An 8,009-nucleotide genomic window follows, 5' to 3' on the forward strand; every position below is an offset into this window, starting at 1 on the left:
GGGGCTAGATCTGTAGACCGGAGGGTCTTGTGTGCTATGTGTATGTATGAGATTATCTGCAATGTGATATATGTATGCTATATGATTGTATGGACCGGACTGGAGGGTCCAACGATATAGACCGGACTGAAGGGTCCAACGATATAGACCGGACCGAAGGGTCCAACGAGCTATAACCAGACCAGAGGGTCCAACGAGCTATGGGGCTGGAGGGTCCCGCTAAGACACATTGTAACGCCTGTGTTTCTAGGCTTGCCATTTTTGGCAATGTAATAGTCTAAGTTAACCTTTGTAACCCAAATTTGAAATAATAAGAATGTATTATTTGTGAATTATGTGAATTAAGTGATTTATGTGTTTATTTTCTTAATTATTATAATTTAATGAATTAAGAATAAAATGAGCGTCAAAATTTAAGTGTAAAATAAACTCGATGTCTTTGCATAAAGTTGTAGTGGCCGAAACGAGGTTTCCGAATATATATAGAACACCCAAATCTGACTTCGTATGATGAAATTATGATTTTCTGAAGTTTCGACTTGGCAGTGTGCAGCCCGAATACTCGATTTGAGATTGAGCGGTTTTTAGCTGAAACAAGCTAAACGAGAATCGAAGATCTCATTGTTAGTAGCGAAACGATGAAAAGTTAGGCGAGAACGGACGTCGGATGAAGAAGTTTTGAATTTATAACGAAGTTTTCCTGTCCCGGCCTACGAAAAATAAATAATAATAATAAATTCAAAATTAGCCAACGGAGTCTAAACCAAAGTTGTAGAGCGTAGTCTCACCTACGCATGGATATAAAGAACGTCGAAAACGGTGTTTGTATGAAAAAGGTATGAATTTTTGAAGTTTATTAAATAATTAAAATATAAATTTAATTAATAAATCCGATATTATCCGAAAGGGAGTCACCAGACTTATCCGGGTTATGCCCAGCATAATGTTGTACGCCCAGCGTACAGCGAAGCGTGTCGAACCCTTGCACTCGAGTGCTCCGATGACGCATGCAGTGACGATCCGAGGAGTACACCCCGCGTAACGTTCATGGATTTGATGAATAGGGTTTGTAATCCGTTTCTAGATATATCTGTGATAGTGTTCATAGACGACATTCTGATTTATTCGAAAAGCCAAGAGGAGCATGGCAGACACTTGCGAGAAGTGTTGGAAGTCTTGAAGAAGGAGAAGTTGTATGCGAAGTTCTCCAAAGGTGATTTTTGGATTCGAGAAGTCCAATTCTTGGGTCACGTAGTCAACCAAGAAGGGATAATGGTTGATGCAGCAAAGATTGAAGCTGTAATGAGGTGGGAACAGCCGAAAAGTCCCACGGAAATCCGTAGCTTTTTAGGATTAGCCGGATATTACCGAAGGTTATCCAAGGGTTTTCTTCGATTGCTAGTCCATTAACAGCTTTGACCCACAAAGGAGCTACTTATGCTTGGAGTGATAAGCATAAAGAAGCATTCGAGAAGCTAAAGAAGAAGCTATGCGAGGCACCGATACTTTCTTTACCCGATGGAGTTGAAGTCTTCGCTGTCTATAGCGATGCGTCTGGGGTTGGACTGGGTTGTGTTTTGACCCAGAGAGAAAAGGTGATAGCATATGCGTCTCGACAGCTGAAAGAGCATGAAAAGAACTACCCGACTCATGACTTGGAGTTGGTAGCGGTAGTTTTCGCTCTAAAAATATGGAGGCATTACCTCTATGGCACAAAGTGCAAACTTTTCACTGATCATAAGAGTCTCCAATATCTCTTTAGTCAGAAAGAATTGAGTATGAGGAAACGACGCTGGCTAGAATTACTTAAGGACTATGATTGTGAGATACTTTACCACCCCGGTAAAGCTAATGTTGTTGCTGATGCTCTCAGTCGGAAAGTCAATCTTGAAAGAAAAGGCCAAGAGCCTTGAGAATAGAAGTTATCTCGACAATTGTGGAAAGTATAAAGAAAGCTCAAGAGGAAGCTTCTGAGAAGAATGACCGAAAGGAGGAACGTTTGGGCAAAACGTTGGTGTTCGGTATAAACAGTCATGGACTGAAGTTGTTCCAAGATCGTATTTGGATACCTAAGTCTGGATGAATTAGAGATCTTCTGATGGAAGAAGCTCACAAAACCATGTACTCAATTCATCCAGGCATCACTAAAATGTATAGGGACCTGAAACCCTACTACTGGTGGCCGACGATGAAGCTTAATGTTGCAAAGTATGTGGTCGAGTGTGTGACTTGTGCGAGAGTCAAGACACAACATCAGAAACCATATGGGAGTTTAGAACCTTTACCTGTGCCTATGGGTAAATGGGAAGACATTGCGATGGATTTTGTCATTAAACTACCCAGAACAAAAAGTGGTCACGACATGATTTGGGTGGTCGTTGATCGATTCACTAAGAGTACGCATTTCATAGCAGCCAAGGAGAAATTGTCTATGGAAAAGCTTGCGAATTCTTATGTGAAGGAAATTGTGAGGCTTCACGGTGTTCCGTTAACAATTGTATCGGATCGTGATAGCCATTTCACCTCAAGATTTTGGAAAAGTCTACAAGAGGAATTGGGTACCAAGTTGTGTTTAAGTACAGCTTACCATCCACAGACTGATGGTCAGAGCGAACGAACAATACAAACACTTGAAGATATGCTGAGAGCATGTACCCTGGAATTCCAAGGTAATTGGGATGAACATTTACCTTTGGTAGAATTTTCCTACAATAATAGTTTTCACTCGAGCATAAAGATGGCACCTTATCAAGCTTTGTATGGACAAAAGCAATCTATGGGTCCCGAGATGGTCCATCAAACCGCTGAAAAATTGAAAGTAATTAGAGAAAGAATGTTAGCAGCTCAGGATCGTCAAAAGAGCTATCCTGACAAGAAGCGAAGACCGATGACTATTGAAGTTGGAAATTCGGTTTTGTTTAAACTCTCGTCGTCGAAGGGACTTATAAGATTTGGTAAAAGGGGAAAGTTAAGTCCAAGGTTTATTGGACCGTTTAAAGTTCTTCATAGGATTGGGAACCAAGCTTACAAGCTCGAACTACCAGAAGAACTGAATGGAATTCATAACACTTTCCATGTGTGTTATTTGAGGAAGTTCACGGGAGAAGTTCCCGATATGATTCCACTTTCGGAGTTAAGAATCGATGAGAACAAAATGTTGATTGAAGAACCATAGGAAATCGTTGATCGGAAGACTAAGAAATTGCGACGTAAGATGGTTGAGTTAGTGTTTGTCTGATGGAAACACACGAATGGGTCAAATCTCACCTGGGAAACGGAGAGTGACATGATGAGAATTGTAACGCCTGTGTTTCTGGGCTTGCCATTTTTAGCAATGTAATAGTCTAGGTTAACCTTTGTAACCCAAATTTGAAATAATAATAATGTATTATTTGTGAATTATGTGAATTAAGTGATTTATGTGTTTATTTTCTTAATTATTATAATTTAATGAATTAAGAATAAAATGAGCGTCAAAATTTAAGTGTAAAATAAACTCGATGTCTTTGCATAAAGTTGTAGTGGCCGAAACAAGGTTTCTGAATATATATAGAACGCCCAAATCTGACTTCGTATGAGGAAGTTATGATTTTCTGAAGTTTCAACTTGGCCGTGTGCAGCCCGAATACTCGATTTGAGATCGAGCGGTTTTTAGCCGAAACAATCTAAACGAGAATCGAAGATCTCATTGTTAGTAGCGAAACGATGAAAAGTTAGGCGAGAAGGGACGTCGGACGAAGAAGTTATGAATTTATAACGAAGTTTTCCTATCCTGGCCTACTAAAAATAAATAATAAAAATAAAGTCAAAATTAGCCGACAATGTCTAAAGGAAAGTTGTAGAGCGTAGCCTCACCTATACGTGGATATAAAGAACGTCGAAAACGGAGTTCGTATGAAGAAGATATGAATTTTTGAAGTTTTTTAAATAATTAAAATATAAATTTAATTAATAAATACGATATTATCCGAAGGGGAGTCACCAGACTTATCTGGATACGCCCAACGTAATGTTGTACGCCCAGCGTACAGCGAAGCGTGATGAAGCCTCGCACTCGAGTGCTCCGATGACGCATACAGTGACGATCCGAGGAGTACGCCCCGTGTAAGGGCATTACGCCCAAAGTACGTGCGAGGGTTCAGCCCTATAAAAGGGCATGCGAGGGCAGCCAATTTCTTTTGCAAACTTCTTATCCTCTCTCTAGCTTTTTCCTTGATTTGCGTGCCATTTATACCCCAAAGCCCCGGTATTATTCCTGAGTCCCGAAGCAAGATCCGAAGCCCCGAGGAGCCCGACAAGTGCGATTCCCGAGCCGAAGCTCTGCTCGCGAGGAGTCCGATTTTGGTGAAGATCTTCCAGATCTATCGAAATATACTACTTCTGCAAGCTGTAGTGCTGTCTGATCATTTTCTGATCAAGTGAGTGTGTAGTTACTTTCTTCCAACACATTATTATGAAGTATTTTATACGAAATACGTGCTATGTGTATATATTTTGCTGTTATGTGTGTGAATGTATATTCACTTTCTTCTATCTCATAGATCTGATTTATTCTCTATGAAATACGTGTCATGTGTGTGTGCCTCATCTGTTATGTGGAATATGTATTGATTAAAGCATGCTATACAGGTTTTAAACTATGTATAAAAATGTATATTTTTATCTACTAATATGTTGGGTAGAACATGGGTAGATAGTTGGTGTGTAATAAACAGATGAGAGGCCTAGATGTTGTTTTGATTTAGTCATCTAGTGGAGTTTAGATGACGACCATGGAACTTTTCTAGACAGTCTTGTGGAACACTAGCAGGCTCGCCACCAGTAGGTGTTAATGAACTTGGGTGTTCATTCGCTGTACTCCATTCCCCCCCCCCCCCTCCATGGTTGCCTTATTTGACTTATATTGTCGGGAAAGCCCCGAATGCATGTGTTGCCGCCCCGATAAAATATTCTTAGACTAGGTCCCTTGTGTTTGTTATTTTAGAGACATAAAGTGAGAATAACGGGAATGGGTAATTGGGTTATTGTTGGTTGATGAAAATTAATTTAATTATTTATTGTGGGTTGAAAACCCTATATGCTCACCAGGCTCCCAAGCCTGACCCACTCAGTTTATTTGTATTACAGGAAGTGGCGCAAGGGCATAAGTTGGATGAACCATCAAGTTGTTTTGTTTACAAGTCTGTATATGTATATATTTGTTGAATGACTTGTAATTGTTATCGTTTATGCTTTATGGTCTGTATCGGAACATGACATCCCGAGTTTTGATTATATAATGAAAATACATTTCTTTATGAAATGCTTTGGTAAATATTATTTTATCATACTTTGTGTTTGGGAACAAATTCCGCATATTTTTTAAAATTAAAAGGATTTACTCTGAAAATGTTTAAAAAGCTTAAATGAAACCGGTCTTTTCTGGTCGAGATTTTGGGGATGTCACAGTTGGTATCAGAGTATTAGTTTAAGCGAACTAGGAATTTGTAGGATTTTTTAGACTTAAACTTAAAATGCTAAGTGAAATTTTGAGATGTGTGTCTGTTATATTTTAGACACGAGCACTAGTTTATCTTAGGAAAATTGCCTAAAATGCTTTTATGTGCTAAATGTTATATGCTTGCCATATATGATATTATTTGTTCGGATCTATGGTCTGTTGCCGACCGAATCTGGAAAAGTTATGTGTGTAGGATTCTAAGCCTACGTCTACGATATTAGAACTAGCATGTAAACGTTTCAGAGTGATAAGGATGATTTGAATATCTATCGTGAATGAGGATCTAATTTCACCTTATTCGGTGTGTAGATCAAAAATGGTGAGAACAAGAAGTGGAGTTGGAAATGCTAATGAAAACAGGAATCAACCACCATTGATTGAGCAAATATCTGTCGTAGCAGCAACACCTGAGCCGATAACAATGGCTGGTGTACAATTGATGATTCAAACGATGTTGGATCATCAAATGGAGGAGACTAGGCAGTTGCTTCAACAAAATCGTGAAGAACTGTCGATTCAAGTGGAAGAGCCATAATTAAATGAAGGACACTCGGAAGGTGGAAACTTCAGTGGATCTGTTGGTCAAGCCAACCCACCGATAGTTAGGCAAAACAACCATGATGGAAGGAATGATGGAATGGGATGCAAGTATAAGGACTTTCTAACTTGCAAACCATCGACCTTCAATGGAAAGGAGGACCCAATCGGAGTGATGGATTGGATCTCCGAAATGGAGTTAGCCTTGATGACTTGTGGCTGCAGAGGCAAGTTGCAGACTATCTATGCAGTGCGTCAGTTCCGAGGTGGAGCCGTTCGTTGGTGGAACACTCTAGGGAAGACTTTAAACCCTAATGAGCCACTACAATTGTCATGGGCAGAGTTCTTGGCGCAATTCAAGCGCAAGTTCTGCTCGGCTCAAAATCTGTTGGAATTGGAGAATAAGTTTCTGACATTGACGAAAGGTAGCATGTCAGTTGATGAATACACTAATAACTTTACAGACAAGATGGAGTTTGCTTTGCGCATCGTTCCACATGAGCTGACAAAAGTTGACCAGTACGCAAAGGGACTCCCATGGGAGTACGTAGTGCCAGTTCGTCAGGCGCCTACTCTGGAGGCAGCTATCTGGGCTGCCAAGTCTGTTGAGAACATGATCAAGGGAAGAACTGCCGACAAGGATTAAGTTTGTAAAAAGAGAAAATTTGAAAGGACTTCAGGTTCCAACAAGAAAAGCAAATTTTCGAAGTCTGATTCGAAAAAGTTTGGAGGAAAAGGAGGCGAAGCAAAATTGTGTGAAAAGTGCAAGAAAAAGCACTTTGGGAAATGTAGTGAGGATGTTACCTGCTACAAGTGTGGAAAAATTGGGCATTTTGCCAATGAGTGTTTGTCCAACAAAAGGATGTGTTTTGGTTGTATTGAAGAGGGGCATATTTTGAAAGACTGTCCGAAGAAGAAGGAGGCAGCTAAGCCCAACATTCCTCCAAAGCCGAAGGCGAGAGCCTTCCAGATGACACTTGAGGCTGCGAAAGATGAAGCTGATGTCGCTTCAGGTACCTTTCTTGTTAACGAACTACATGCTCAAATTTTGTTAGATTCTGGAGCCAACTACTCCTTTATTTCGCATGAGTTTGGTAGAAAACTAGCTTTGCCTGTTGTTAGACTAGATAATGCTTTATTAGTCGAAGTTGCTAGTGGCAAGTTTGTACCTGTTAGCCATCGTATGAAATAAATCTTAATCGACCTTAATTGGAATAAGTTTCACGAGGAATTATTACCTATCGAACTAAAAGGTTTCGACATCGTGTTGGGAATGGATTGGCTTAGCGCTAATGATGCCGAGATTTTATGCAAGAAGAAAATAGTGAAAGTAGACCCGCCTGGGAAGGAATCGTTTATGGTGTATGGAGATAAACGCAGAGTAAATTCTGGAATCATTTCCCTAATGAAAGCCAGAAAGTGTTTGACCAAGGGATGTACATCATATTTAACATTTGTGATCGATGCTAAGAAGGAAAAGAAGGTGATGCAGAATATTCCCGTGGTGTGTGATTATCCGGAAGTATTTCCCGAAGATCTTCCTGGATTACCACCTTATCGACAAGTGGAATTCCGTATTGACTTGTTACCAGGAACCACGCCAATTGCAAAAGCACCGTACCGATTAGCACCGACAGAGATGAAGGAGCTGATGATGCAACTTCAGGAGTTGTTAGACAAAGGTTTCATTAGACCTAGTTCATTGCCCTGGGGAGCTCTGGTGTTATTCGTAAAGAAGAAAGATGGAAGTATGAGAATGTGCATCGATTACAGAGAGCTGAACAAGGCAACAATAAAGAATAGATATTCGTTGCCGAGGATTGATGACCTATTCGATCAGATTCAAGGCTCAAGTTATTTTTCAAAGATTGACCTAAGGTCAGGATATCATCAGCTGAAAGTGAAGGAGCAGGATATAGAGAAGACTGCATTCAGAACACGATATGGACACTACGAGTTCTTGGTTATGTCG

This window comes from Lactuca sativa, chromosome 1 (genome assembly GCF_002870075.4).
Source record: "Lactuca sativa cultivar Salinas chromosome 1, Lsat_Salinas_v11, whole genome shotgun sequence".
NCBI classification, from domain to species: Eukaryota; Viridiplantae; Streptophyta; class Magnoliopsida; order Asterales; family Asteraceae; genus Lactuca; species Lactuca sativa.